We start from the raw sequence: 15,225 nt of genomic DNA, 5'->3' as shown, positions 1-15,225 counted from the left end.
GGGTATAATGTCCTGCCTGATTTAAAGAAATAGTTCCGTATTCTGGGATTTATGTTTTTTCACTTTCTTTCCAAGGGTTGGACGAGAAGGTTGAAACCCATGTCATGTTTGTGCGTTCAGTATATTGCTGGAGAATGGAGTTGAAGCTTGCCTGGCTCGCTCCTAAGTTTAAAGGAGCATTAATACGTGTGTGTGTGTGTGTGCTTGTGTGCACCGTCCGTATTGCAAGGTCAATACTGCACATCAGTCATCTGGGCCTATGGGGTTTCTCTAATCTGTCAAACTCCAGCAACAGTTGACTGCACGGAACAAATGGTCGATGCAGACTGTCTGTTTTATATCTACAGGGCTTGTTTCAGTGTGATTTATGAATGTTTGTGTGTTACATCTGTATGCGTATTTCTTTGTGCATTCTGTAACTACTGTGCAGCCTCAGAAGGGACTAACAGGCTACAAAATGAGAACTTTATTTATTTGTATCCTTCCCATTAGGATTGAGTCAGTGAGAATAACAGGAGAAATAGATGCTTTTATTGATTTTATATGTAGATATTTCTTATGATTCAAACGGGCCGTAATAGAGTCTTTCTATTGGTGTAACACAAAGACTGAGTGGCTTCTTTAGCTGATAAACGTTGTCAATGAGATGCAAATCCATGCAGCACTGAGGAGGGAGAAAGCCAAAAGAGCTGGGCTACTGCACGCACTCAATCACACGCACGCCCGCACAATATTAAAGCCTAACTTTCTTCTTCAAATGCTTCAAACAATACATGCATTCGCTGAGCAACTGCATTGTAAAAATGGTTTTCTTCTTGACAAGTCACTTAGTGATTCACACACCGTCGATGTCGGCACACAGAGCCGTCTGGGCAATCCTGTGCACAAATCGAATCGAGTCAATCAACCTCACACAATCCAATCATTCTGCAATACAGGTCTTCCATGCGGGGCCTTATTCAATAACAGGAGAATTGTATTCCAACACATGATATTTCCATTCCAAAAGTTCTCGGTAAACTCTGTCGAATTGAAGTGGTATTGGATTGAGTTTGTACATTTTCACAATTGATGGTACATTCTTCATGTAGGGAGTCTTTTATACTGAGGAGGAGAATCCTGGTATCTGTAGCAGAAGCAGTAAGTGTAGATTGTCTCAATCTTTTGAAAAGTAAACATTTTTAAATGTGTGGCTCCAACGGACGAGTATAGCCTACTTCAGTGTGGCCAGTTATTATAAAATGAATTGTAATATCAGTGGGCGTAGCCCTCTGCTACTGTTTGACTTATACCGAGATCAGATCACACAATAGTGTTTTTAGATGGTATTAACGTCAGATTAGGCCGTCATAGAGATATGAATCGATGCTGTCACACACAGACTTTACCGTCCCGCCTGATAGCACCAACATTGTTTATATCTGTTCTGCAGCTCACCAACACGAGGTCACACTGTTGATTTGACGACAGATCAATAGGACAGGATACTGTCAAACCAGAAGACAGTGAGGCACCTCTGACACTCACAGCATCATGTGTTTGCTGATGCCATTTTGAATGCATTTTGTTTGGTGTGCACTGTAATTTTCAGCAAGGACGAGGATATTTTTTAGAACTTGTTGTTGTGCAAAACCGTTTTTACCGTGAGTTGAACATAACGGTTCAGTTAAACTTTCTTTGAGTAAACAGTTTCAGGCTTCACTTTCTTTTTCCTCTGGATCACTTTTGCAAATTCAATTGAGGATAGAAATGTGGTTTTACTGTCACCTATCATATATTTGTATTATTGTGCTTCATTATCACTTTCCACAGCCTCTGAAAAAATCAATTATAGTTACTGTAATTACAAAATCTGTATGAACCCGTTTTCATTGCAAATATCAGGTTCCACATATTCTGATCCAAGTACATTATGGAGACCATCTGGAGGCAATCTAGGCCACTGCATGACATCCAATTCTGCCACCAGTGTCAAAATTTAAATTATTTTGTTTATGATTTGGCACAAAGACAATTTGAAGGCGATGACTAAGCAGAGGAAACAGCACACCGCAGAATGATAGATGTTTGCACAGAACAACGAGCTCTGGCCTCTGTTGATGCTGGAGGCTGACGTGTGTGAAGGATTTTTCCATGTTATTTTAATCTGTAAAATTGTTTGCGCACATTTGTTTTGTTACAGGATGCCAACTAAAACAGAACTTGAGAGGAAAAGCCCTCAAATTGCTTATCTACATGTCACACTTTTCAAAAACATATGCAAAATGGAGATGATAAAATAAATGCCAGCTTATCTTTAAGAGATGTCAGTGGATTCGTGTGTGTGTGTGTGTGTGTGTGTGTGTGTGTGTTTTGGCTCAACCTCATAAATCCTCAGGCTGTTCATCTGAGATTTGGCATCTTCTCCCTGTTTGTCTGCACGTATATTTAGATATTAAAATATGTGTGTGTGTGTGTGTGTGTGTGTATGTGTCTAACTATTCTCATGTGGTCTCTTATTCTTACCTTCTCTCTCTCTCTCTCTCTCTCTCTCTCTCTCTCTCACACACACACAGACACAACTGCTCCCTTCTTATGGCCTACTTATGGCCTTTTCTCTCATCCAATTTATAAAGAGACTTCAGTGTCTTGCGAAAGCACACTTTGACGGGATTTGTGACTGCCGAGGAAATGAGCTGCTCTGTACGAGGATTGAAATGGTGACTGTGTTGGTCTTCAACCTCCTCAGGCAACAATCCCTCGTTGCAACCTCTTTTCACATCACCGTTCAACATATCTGAAACAGGACTGTAACTAAAAGCTGTCTTCAAATACAGGAACTTAACGACACATAACCTGGAGCTTCCTGGAACCGAAACCTTTCTAAACTTGTAAGGTTGGTTCTAGTTCTGCGTTGTATTCCCGTTGATGACTGATAAGCCTGTATGGGCCAGGATTTATATTTCTGGGGTTCCGGTGCAGCCAGCGGATATCCGGGCCAAGACTTCCTTTTCCGTGCCCTGCTCATTGCTTACTGTCCAATTTGCCACTTGATGTGAGACTGGACTTGGAGTTAATTAAGAGACGACATGTAGCCAGATAACAAAATATTTTTTAACGAATAAAAGTCAAAATCATTGTCAGGCGACAGCCGGTGGTTTCCCGGACTGCATTTCAGCAAATGTGTTCTGCCTCGTTTGCTCTCCAGAAGGACTGTTTCCCTGCATTCAACCAAAGCCCGCTGGAACTCGATAAGTAGCTTCTGCGCGGACTACAAACAGAAACCAGAAAGCTTCCAATAACATGATCTTGTCCTTTTGCCTACAGAGTCTACATGTGAATGCAGAATCTGTTCATAGAGATTGGATACCAGGACAGACGTGACCATTATTATGTTTGTCATGCAAGTGCAGTCCAGTTGTGGGACAAAAAGGGAGATTTAAATGGTGTCCCGTGTTAGAAAAAACCACAAACATTTGGATTTGATTGTAATTCACTCCCAGTAGTTGCACCAAAACACAATGTAAACACACAGAATAAGCAAATGAGTCTGTGCTGCTGTTAACTCTGAGAAGTCTCATTTTCTGTTGAATTATGAGAGCTTTTCACTGGTTTTGGCTATTGCATATGTATCCCCGCCTACAACAGCTGCTGATAAAATGCCCTTGACCTCAGCTTTACCAGTAAACACGGAGGTTGCACTGGGAAGCTGCTTGCATAAACACAAGGATCTGGATACATGTGAACATGAGCTGGAAATCACCAAGGAGGAAACATCCTCAATTGTCTCTTTCTGTCAATTCTAAAAAAGAAGAAGATATTTGTCTGCAATTCCAGGAACAAGAGACTGAAAACAAGAGGTGCTCGGGTACTCTTAACTTGTTACTCTGCAGGCCACTGTCATGCTGGTGGGCAGCGTTCCATATTAAGTACGCCCTTGATCCCTTCGTCCTTCTACTGATGTGGTCCTGAATCAGATTATACAAACGTTTCAACATGCACACTTACACAGACGTGCGTGACAAACATACAAAGACCATTTGTACAAAGATCACACACACACACACACACACACACACACACACACACACACACACACACACACACACACACACACACACACACACACACACACACACACACACACACACACCTTGTTCGGTGTCTTTCAAAGTTCAGACACGTAATTCACTCAAACTCAATCATACCCACACTCTCAGCATTTACACCTTCTTACCCCATTATATTGCCGGCTCACGCTTTCCCTTTTATGACGAAGCTAATAAGCAGACAAAGGGGGAGGAAATGAAAAAAATTAGTTTCAACACAACCCTCATTATTTTCATTCACAACACCAGGGATATTGTAATTGCAGAAACACCTTGCTGTCTCTTCTTCCAAACCTCCATGTACTGTAAGTCTGAACCCCCTGAAAAGAAGAAATGATTGATGTCTCTCTCTCTCCCTCTCTCTCCTTCCCTCTCTCTCCCTCTCTTTCTCGCTCCCTCTCCTTCCATGCAGTCTTTTATGTTCTTCGTACGTTTGCCCCGCATGACAAGACTGAGTGAATATTAGTAAGAGGGTGAAGCTCCATCTAAACCTACCGTGTGACACAAACTGGCCTTTTATTGTGCACTAGAAAGCCTTCTTCCCGCATGTCTTTGATTCTCTTGCTGCAGAATCAATACAGAGCAGACAAACATGAATGCATACTGACACACTCACAGTCACAAACAAGGGCACACAAGCACATACACTGATATTTGCAGAGAACACCTTGTGCAGGTGTTCTGCTGCCAAGAGTTTCTCAATGTTACGTTGTTCAGAAAGATTGAATAAGAAAAAAATGTACTCTATGAGTTGCAGGTAATTCTTGATTCAGGCCCAAAACAGATGGATGTCTGCTGAGGTGGGTGTGGATTTTGTTGTGGCATTTTGGATAGTGTAGAGAGAGAGAGAGAGAGAAAGAGAGAAAGAGAGGGGTATGACATGCAACAAAGGTCCCAAGGCCGGAATCTAACCTCGGACATTGCAGTTATGGAAGGCACTGTACACACTCTGCGATCAAGGCGCTCTGTGTGTGGTGTGTTTGATGTGTGTGTGTGTGTGGTGTGTTTGATATGTGTGTGTGTGTGTGTGTGTGTGTGGTGTGTTTGATGTGTGTGTGTGTGTGTGGTGTGTTTGATATGTGTGTGTGTGTGTGAAGTGCATTGATGATGTAACATCCTACTCTTCATGCTGTTTTTCCAGGTCCACTCTCCAGGATGCTTGGAGGTTTTTTTATGGAGCTGTTGCTGCACATGAGATGGGCGGGTATACTGGCTTCTGATTGGCTGTCCCACATCATGGCGAGCTTCCCCCACCCTGTTCATGTGTCAGTCGGCTGATGCCGGCTGCAGCAGCTGTGCCGTTTGCGTGAGCTCGCTCCTCTTTGGCATGTGCTGATGGGAAGGTTTCATATCTGGCTTCCAAGCAGCATTGAATTCATGTGTTATTTAAAAAGAAAAAAAAATCATGTAGACTGGCCAACAATGATTATCGCTTTAAGGTGGATTTTTATGTTTTATAGTTTCTAGTTTCATGGACAATAACCAGATTTTATCCACCGTGCTGCAACAGTTAAACTGACTATGCAAGATGTTCAAATGATTCATTTCATGTGTGTTTGATTGCATGTAAAAGGAGAGCCGGTGCGTTCATGAACATATGTGCATGTTTACATGCAGATGGGATGTTGTGTTTGCTGTGTGACAGATGGTGACTTGCAGTAGGTGGCCACGTTCAACTTCAACCTAGACATGCACAAAAAGTATTTGTACAAAACATCTATCATGCTCCGACTTCCTGGTCAGACACTATTGTAGCTGAGGTGAGACATTGAGAAGTGTCCTGTTTAGATAGAGACCAATGAAAGCAGTGTTACTATATAAAGGCATTATTGACAGATAGAGCCGAGAGTTTATTATGGGGCATTAAACTGGCAACAGATGGAGACCTTTGCCCGCTGTTGTAGTTCAAGCAAAGGGAAATATCATCATTCTGCCTTGTTTTTTGTCCCTGGTCTGGCCCTATTACTGCATGTGTATGTGTGTGTGTGTGTGTGTGAGCTCACACCTGCTTGATGCAACTATGCTTTGCTCATTAGTATTAATGAATCACACACTTAATACATTCAGTTCATCATCTCTGTCTCTTTCAAGTCATTGTAGTTCAAGGAGACATTGTTAATAAAGATGAAACAAATTACGAATGAAAGCAGATGACAGGAAACATATGAACACAACAAGTAATGACTGCAAAAACAAGGGGTAAAAATATCTTAGAGGTTAGACCAAATAAGGACAATATCCAATCTGTGACTCTTTTAGAGTATTTAAGCCTTGAGTAGCATTTACTTTGCACTGCCATCATGTCGGTGGTTGAACAAGCAACAGCCACCACAGTTTAGTATCACACTCTGAGACACCTGTCAGTCAAGCAAACACTTGCCATGAGATACCCCATTTTATTTACATCTTTATGAAGCAGCAGTAATAAAGCTCTTTTTAGTAAAAATGACGGATAATATCAGACATACATTCATCAGGTGGACAAATACACAAATCCCGATTAAAGCTTAAGCTGGATGTTTAAATAGGCAACTGTTTGCTAACACGTGCTCCCTAATGATTGTGTCGGTGTTGCGTATGCAGCTTGTTCTGCTGACCTCAAGTTTGCAAACAAAATCTATTCATCTTGCTTCAAGATTTTAAAGAATTAAAGGACACAAACTAGAAGAAGTAAGATTCACTAATAATTTACCTAGGTTAGTAAACTTGTTTATAGACCTTGCATTATTAGTGAGAAATCAGGGGCTTATAAATTAATAACAGGTTTACCTTTTCAAAACGGAACCATTGGTTCCCACTCGGTCATAGTCTCCCTCTAATATTTTGTTATTATATTATTCCTTCTTTGTTTTCTACCTGGCTATCTCTGGCTCTTTTTGTATCTATTCTGCTCTCTACAGCTCTCTGAACCAGCGGAAAATCCCCAAACCATCAATCCTGCATCCTCGCAGCCTCAACGCAGTGGCAATGAAATGTTAACTTGTGTTGTGACAAAGCTGGCCTCCTTTTCCGCATCTCCGAGGATTTTGCCAGCATGAGGTGAGAAGAGAGGATGGGTGGGGGGGGTCTTAGGAGACGTGTTTAATGAGAAACTGTCAAGGATGAACTGGTAAGATTGGGTTGGTGGCAGGAAAAGGTCAGGTAAAGGAGTGAAATGAAATATAAGGTAAAAGCACTGGAATGAGATGAGGAGGGCGAGGAAACTTGTAGACGGGGCTTGCATGTGAACGAGAAAAGGCTGGGAGGTGGGAAAGTAGAGGGGAACAGGGGAAATTAAGATGGAAGACAGGTCGACGGATTGGTGAGTGGAACGGGTTGTAGCCGATGGGGGTGGGTTGGGGGTGATGGGGCACATGCAGGTCCATCACTCTCTCTCTGGTTTCTCCTTGAGCCTCCAGCGTTGATTTACTTCCCAGCACCGAATGAAGATCCCCTCTGCTGTCGTCTGCATCCGTCTCCCGTTTAGTGCTCCCTCCCAGGGGTGATATTAATACCCGAGGCAACGCGGTGCTTCTATTCACCTGCTGCAGTGGGGACTTTATAGGGCACTCCACTGCCAGAGAGGAAGCGCATTACTCACAAAAGAAAGTGTGGTACTATGTAGTTGCAAATTTATTTTCTGTTTCACAATAGAGAACACTCCACAGAGCTGTTATGGCCCTTCACCAGAACCTGAATGAAACAAAACAGACTTTTGTTGTCGGGTGACATTTACTGTGAAACATTTAAAAGTGTTGTCACAGAAGTTAGCTCTGGTTTCAGCTGCGAGTTTGGTCCAATGAACATGTGACTCAGAACGCTATATGTTACCATGGCAATTCCCACGGCAGCTGAGTTGAATATTCCTGTCGCTTGAGTCTGAATAGCTGGCCACACTTGAAGCGACGTGTATTTCCATCACATTATCTTCTATTCAGATTCGGTTTACAAAGGGAGATGTTTTACAGATTTAGACAAACACACATGCGCACACACACACACACACACACACACACACACACACACACACACACACACACATGCGCACACACACACACACACAGGAGTCCTCCTGACTCCTCATCAAGTGTTTGTTACTGTAACCTTCCTGCCCGTCCCTGCTCTTCGCTTCTCCGTTATTCACTCTTTCACTTCACCGTCACCCCTTTCTCTCTTCTTCCTCACCTCTTTCTCTCCACGACCTCTCTTTCACCTTAAATATAGATAAACTCTTTAGCTGCCTGTCTTTCCCACCTCTCTCCCTCTCTTCTTCCCCCTCACTATCCCTGCGCAACCCTTCCATCCCCTGCTCCTCAGTGATGTTTCATTTACTTTAATCTAGTTTGATGCTATTTAATTTAGAGAGCCACATTGCACTCAAAACAGCCCGGCTAGCTATGTTCACGCCACCTGGCACTGCACACCAGTTAATCACTTTTGGGAAGAAATAACTGAGTCACTGTCTGTCTTCCTGGGCTGCCTCGTCCTTTTATCCCCTTCACTGTGCTTACTAGGAGACATCTCAACAATACAGCTGAGTAAAACAAATCGCAAATTACTGCTTGTGGCCCTAACTATCGCCAAGAAAACGATCCTCATGAACTGGAAATCAAGGAATAACACACATCGCACACTGGAGAACCTTAATGATAGAATATATTTCAATGGAAAATCTAACCTCATCCATCATATACAACACAACAGAACACCATTCCACCTGGTCATCCCTCACTATGTTTCTGCAAACGTGACACCACCCATTCTATTAATATTGAAATATGTATAGTATATATACCGGTGTATGTTTTCTATTTAGTTTTTCTTGCCGGACAACCAATTGAAACCCACGTACATGCATACATGAACATCCATATGCACACATACTTACCTGTTTTTCATTTTTTTTTTTTGGTTTGGTTTTTTAAATTATTATTATATATATATATATATTCTTTTTTTTTTCCTCCATCTCGAAAGGCTCAAGGACATTCTCACACACACACACGCACACATACACACAGACTGACGATATGATATTTGCTGGCTTTTATCCCACTGTTCTTGTCATCCTCTTGTTGTTATGTCTATGTATTGTCTTAATATTGTCTCGTGTCTTTCAATAAAAAAAATAAAAAAATAAAAAAATAAAAAAATTTAGAGAGCCGTGACTTGTGATGGCTCAGCAGGGATTCGGGGGTGACGCTGAACTGTCGCATGTGTGTGTGCGTGTGTGTCCCTGTCCGTGTACGATCACGCGCATGTGCATGCATTTACAGGTCTGCAGTGTGCACACATGCACAGACAATGCCCTTCGGCATTTTGCAGCCTGAGTTTGTCTCAATGAAAACAAACTAGCTTAGAATCATGCCAAGATGGTTATTACTTATTTACACGGCTGAGTAAGAGTTAGGAGACAGTATGACGAGCCGGATTGAAAGGATGATAAGGGATAGTATTGAGATAGCCATTGTGGGGAAGAAATGAGGGCTGCAGGATGAGAAATAGATGAGAAGAGGAAGCCGAGGAAGAGAAGTGACTTTGGGGAGGCCAGATAAACAGACATATTGTGACTGCATGCATTATTGACAAGGAAAGTATTAGCTGGAGGGAATGATCTTCACTTGCAATAATCTCCAGACTGCTTTGACATGCTGCTATATATGCAGTACGCTATAAAGACAAAAGTCAATTTCCCTTTAAAATTCATCCCAAAGGAGCTATTCTATAAGCTACAGAGGACAGATCCAAAAGTCTGAGATAAAGTAAAATCTTGTCCATGCAGTGTTATCTGTGATGTGTATCTACTGAAACAAGAGGCCGCGAGCAAAGACTTGCTTTATCAATTCTGTTTAAGCTGTTGCTCCAGTCATATGAGAATATTCATGTCAAAACAAAGAATTGATTGTAGCAACAAATATATCAGTTTTTATTGAACATACAGTTGTATTCAGGCCACTGCAGTGCTGTGAGTCTTGCTTGATAGGATTCAAAACATTTTCCAGTACGTTTATTTGCGAATTTAAAAGAGTAAAATGTTTTTGTGCAGCATTGTTGAGTTGCTTTTTAAACTAATTAACAGAAATTCCTTCTGGTAACCAATAAGAATACAGGAAAATAAAAGGTTTTTACGAAGACGTGGTTCAGAATTGCGTTTGTTGCTTTTTACCCCCTCTTGGGCAGTGTTTTTCAGTGTGAACTCATTTGCCGTTGTGTATCAAAATAGTTAGTTTACTTTGCAAATCATGAAGTTTTGAGCTCAGATGAACTTCTAATCCTGTTAATTTTCATCCCTCAGACTTTCTCTGAGAGCAGCAGTGATGCCAGGAACATTACCATATCATAAATTAAAAGTCATGTAATCGCATTTTAATGAATCCTCATTTAGGTCTGTGTGTGTGTGGAGGGGGGGGGGGATGATGGGTTTGTGTCTACAGAAGTGAGTCTGTGCTTTTGTGTGTGTCTTGTGCACGTGACTCCAGCATCACTTTTTAAAGGGACCCCTGTCGTGCACGTGCTCATAATGCTGCTCAGACGGAGAAGGGCTATTGGCTGCACTCTCAATTCTATCTCATTTCATTGATTCAGTTACTTTTTCCATTTTTCATTTTGTTGCTTATCTCTTGCTGTTGATTTGTATTTACCTTTCCACGGCCTGAATGTAATCAGGTTTGGATGTGCCCCTTTACTGTCGCTGTTCATACAGTTGGAGAGATATATATGTAGAGAAATGTTTTTATTTGTTTGTTGACTCTGTCCACGTGTGTGTGTGTGTGTGTGTGTGTGTGTGTGTGTGTGTGTGTGTGTTTGCATATAAATTTAGGCTGATCCAACCTCAAACCATTTGGAACCAGACAGAATAAGAAGAACTTTGCTGCAGCTGAATTTAGGTGTCTGGAGGGTTGATGGACTGGCAGCTGCCTGTCTCAGAAGAGGAAACGGTCTAGAACAGCTTAAACCCACCAAGGTGTGAGATTTATTCATGCTGTGTGTGTGCGTGGGTGTGTACGTGTATATGTTTGCTAGGGTTCCGCTGATATGAGATTTTTGAAGGCTGATTCTTGATATTTTTGCATTGCATAGCTGATATTTTCTCCATTGTATTTAAGCATTTTCATGCCAAAAATTACAATATTTATCTGTCACCTCCTTTTTCTCAGGTTGAAAGTGCTTCTAAAATAGCATTTAAACTCTCATGTTGCACTAAAACGTCCCCTGAAACCCCATTAAAAATGTAATTGCTCCAGGGTTTAGCATCATCCATTTGAATGGGGTAAACTGTGGGATAAATTGAGCTTTTAATTTACCAACACATTATTAGATCATTGAATGAGGACATGAGATCTGCAAAGAACATAAAGAATGGATCTGTGGATCAGTCATGTCAGCGATATACAACACTGACTGACTGGCACGTAGCAAGATGATATATTGTGATATATTGTGTGTCTGTGTGTGTGTGTGTATTCCTGAGTGTATCATTCTATTTTAGGGAGTTGATGAGTCACCCAGTAATCTCCAAATGGAAGCAGTGTTACATTTTGAGGATACATCCATCATGTCTCCAGCAGGTCATCGGGTAATGCGGTGCACAGCTAACTCGTTAGCAGCTCCACCAGCCGCTCGCTTTGCCTATTACTACTCCGGAGTTGGCAGTAATTCCTAATTTTATGGTCAGCACGGGCGACAAGCTATGTTCAAGTCACAGTGGCTTATGTCATTACAGGCTGTCAAACACACTTTACTTCATCAATTTAGCTGACAGTTTACAAACAGGGAGCAGGTGACGCTTCATTGACTTTCTCAAATACACTCTTTGGGTCCTAGTTGCATGCTATATACTAATTCCGACAGTGTTTCCATTATGCAAAAACAGCACATTCCTAGTGGGGGGGAAATGCTTGAATCACATATGCTCACTAATGCAAGCATAAAATCTAAAATCGCCCCATTTCTGAATTTGGTGCAGATGGACACCGTTTTCACATCATTCATTCTGCAAAGGAAATAGAGGATCTGCTTACAGCTGGAAATAGTGATTGGAAAATGGTGGTGTGATGGTTCTGCCAAAATCTCACAATTCACGATGCAGAGTATATGTTATTCTATTTGTTATATGGAATGGGGAACTCACTGACTGACAGAACAAGGTTACTTCTTCTTACAAAGTAGGTACTTGCTGTATCCAGCATTTCTTCAGAGAAAGAAAAGCAAAGAACAGCCCTGAACGGCCCTGATGGAAAAGATGGTTTCATTCTACTCCTCACTGGTTTCTGTATAATTTGATTGACAGATGGTTCATTCAGCCACCTAGCATGTTTTTTGTTTTTTGTTTTGATGGCCTGTCCTTTTCCAAACAATTTCCAATGACGGCTTCTCAGATGGTTCTGTGTGAAAAACCATCTTGTTAAATATGTAGCGCCTTTATGTACCATGGAAAAGATGCCTCTGGCCTTAACCTTAGTGTCCCAAGCAAAATGATGCTTAAAAAAAATGCAATTAAATTTTCTACAAAGCCCCAAATTCCACAACCTAGACAATGTCAGTAATTTTTATTGTGTGAAGCTAAATCTGTTATAATGTTCATTATCTTGTTTAATGTCTCTGTCACGTCTGTGTCTGCACATACGCTCTCTACATGTGGATGTTAAATCCAGTCAGTGTTGCATTACTTATGAGGTGTTGCAGACATAACCTCCCTGAGGGGAACTTTACATTTTACCCGTTTGAGGGTATTGCATATTTTACAGGACAAGTTTTGTGCTTTCCTGCGTGAGGAGCAGTGCGGGATAGAGATTTGAATAAGGGCACATGATGACCAAGCTCGTTGTTTGGCTGGTTGACCTTTGAGCTGTAATGTTGTGATTGAATTATATATTCATGTCAAGCAGTTCCAGCATTCACCTGTTTACCACAGATTTGTCTTGATCTCTCTTTCTCTCGTTAATTCGCCAATCATTTACTTATTCGTGTGTGCACACAAACGCACTATATCACATTTATCTGCTGATTGTTTTTGTATGTTCACAATCCTGGGTACATAGGTGAATGTGAATTAATCTCTTTCGGGGTTTAAAATTGAATTCTCGATGATGCCTACAGCGCAAAACTCTAGCTGACAGAATATCCTGTTTCCCCCCCCCCTGGAAGGTCACCGTTGCTGCAGGACTTGGAATAAGCATGGCAGTGATGTGGAGTGGAATGGATGATGGCAATATTTAAATGACAATGAAAATGAGGTTGAATTTGAAGAGATTATACAGCAGGGTTGTGATCTGAAACCATAATATGCTTTATCATGCTCCTGTGGCTGCCTGGTTCCCACTTCATGAGGGAGCAGGAAACAAGATCAAGGTAGTTGCAACTTTACAAAGTAGACAGAATTTATATCAGAAGTAATTGAAGTGCCACACGTGTATACAGAAGAGGACCGTCTGTCGTCTGCAGCTTTAGACCGCAGTATTAAGACAGAAAGGTATACAGTTAATTTCCAGTTTCAGTTTTATTATAAGACTCAACAGAAATCCCAAACATTGCCACCCCTTAAGATAATCCTTTCATTTTTATGAATACACTCTGGAAGAGGCTATTAAAGCAGCACATTATCACCACCTTTCACTGTCGCGGAGGAAATAGATTGCCTTGTGAATTTTTAAATGCTAATGTTGTTCAGAAGACTGTTGTAGTGAGACCTCAACAGCGACTATTTCAATCTATAAATTCACTCTTGCCCATTTTTCTTTTAATGCCCCCACGCTGACGACAGCCGTGGTAGCAGGTATTGTGTTTTTGGGTTGTAAACTGCAACTTGGTTGGCGGAGGCATACAATGGCGAGGATGTAATTCTGGCCTGATCTGCTACTGCCTAGTTTTCTTCTTTTTGTTTTAATGTGGACCATTTTATACTGTTATTTCACTTATTTGTTGAGTACATTTTACTGGATTTGAGTATTTGGGACATTACAAATGCTCCAAGATTCCAAAATTCAGCCCTTGTAAGACCTTTTACTGCATGTCGTTCCGTTATATGTTTTGGCTCTCCACTGTCAACAATCTAATTCAAATAATCCAGTGTGTTAAGTCTGTCACTTCAGGCTATGTTTTAGTCACGGTTCTGTCGTGATTAAAGCTCTGATGGCAGGATAAAGGCATATCTCTATTAGTGAGCAATGAATGGTCTGACAAAGCAAATATTACTGGAAGAAATAGGGCAGCCACTTTTGATTGTAGACATGACTCCCTGTATTGATTTATTGTAAGTTCAGAGTCCATGTAAGTGTGTCCCTGTGGCTCTATTTGATGGTTTAGATTTTGTCTCATGGCTCCTCCTATTTGTGAAGGCTGAGGTTTTTCCAATTGCCAAATCTCTCAGATCACTTAGCAGGATCCAGCTGTGAATGTAAAATCCATCTTATACTCAGGGTGAAGTGTATAAGCCAGTCAGCAGGGAACTGCAACACAGCTGAAAATAAGTCAAGTTCTTTGACTCAGTGGAGCGATTTGTATTGATGGAGACACAAAGACGAGCGGCTGACATTTTGTTGTTATGTGACAGAGGGATTTCTTTCTTTCTTTTCTACTGTGAATGGCAAATGTCACTTCTTTGCAGCATAATGAACAGTGTATGACCAATTCACCATCCACCTAAAAAAAAACTAAATTGGATTTCTCAGTACCTGTGAAAATTGTGCTCAGCTCATGAGCTTTAAATGATCACATATCCGCCACACAGCTGTGTCGAGTTAGGACAGCAGATGGACTCCGGTAACATGGCAACCCTTACAGAACTAGGACCTGGATGGGACCCAGTCATGGATTGAACCTTTTAATCTGCCCTTCAACCAACTGATGGGCGACAAATGAAAGGAAACATGCTCCAGGACTCACTGGATGGGTTGATGGATATGGAAATGATGTGAATTATGAGCTATGACCTTCACAGTCACCAGATCTCAACCCATATGAACACCTATGGGAGATTTTGGAGCGAAATGTCAGACAGCCTTTCCCATCAAAACACCAAATGATGGAATTTATTGTGGAAGAATGTTTTCCATCCCTTGAATCTGAAGGAGCACCGATGCTGCTCTGTAGGCTTGTGGCTGCTTATTCATTGATATTCTGTCCTACAACATAAACCGGCCAAAACAACTGTCGCATA

Source organism: Melanostigma gelatinosum (assembly GCF_949748355.1).
Source record: "Melanostigma gelatinosum genome assembly, chromosome: 14".
Classification (NCBI taxonomy): Eukaryota; Metazoa; Chordata; class Actinopteri; order Perciformes; family Zoarcidae; genus Melanostigma; species Melanostigma gelatinosum.
This window is presented reverse-complemented; position numbering follows the sequence as displayed.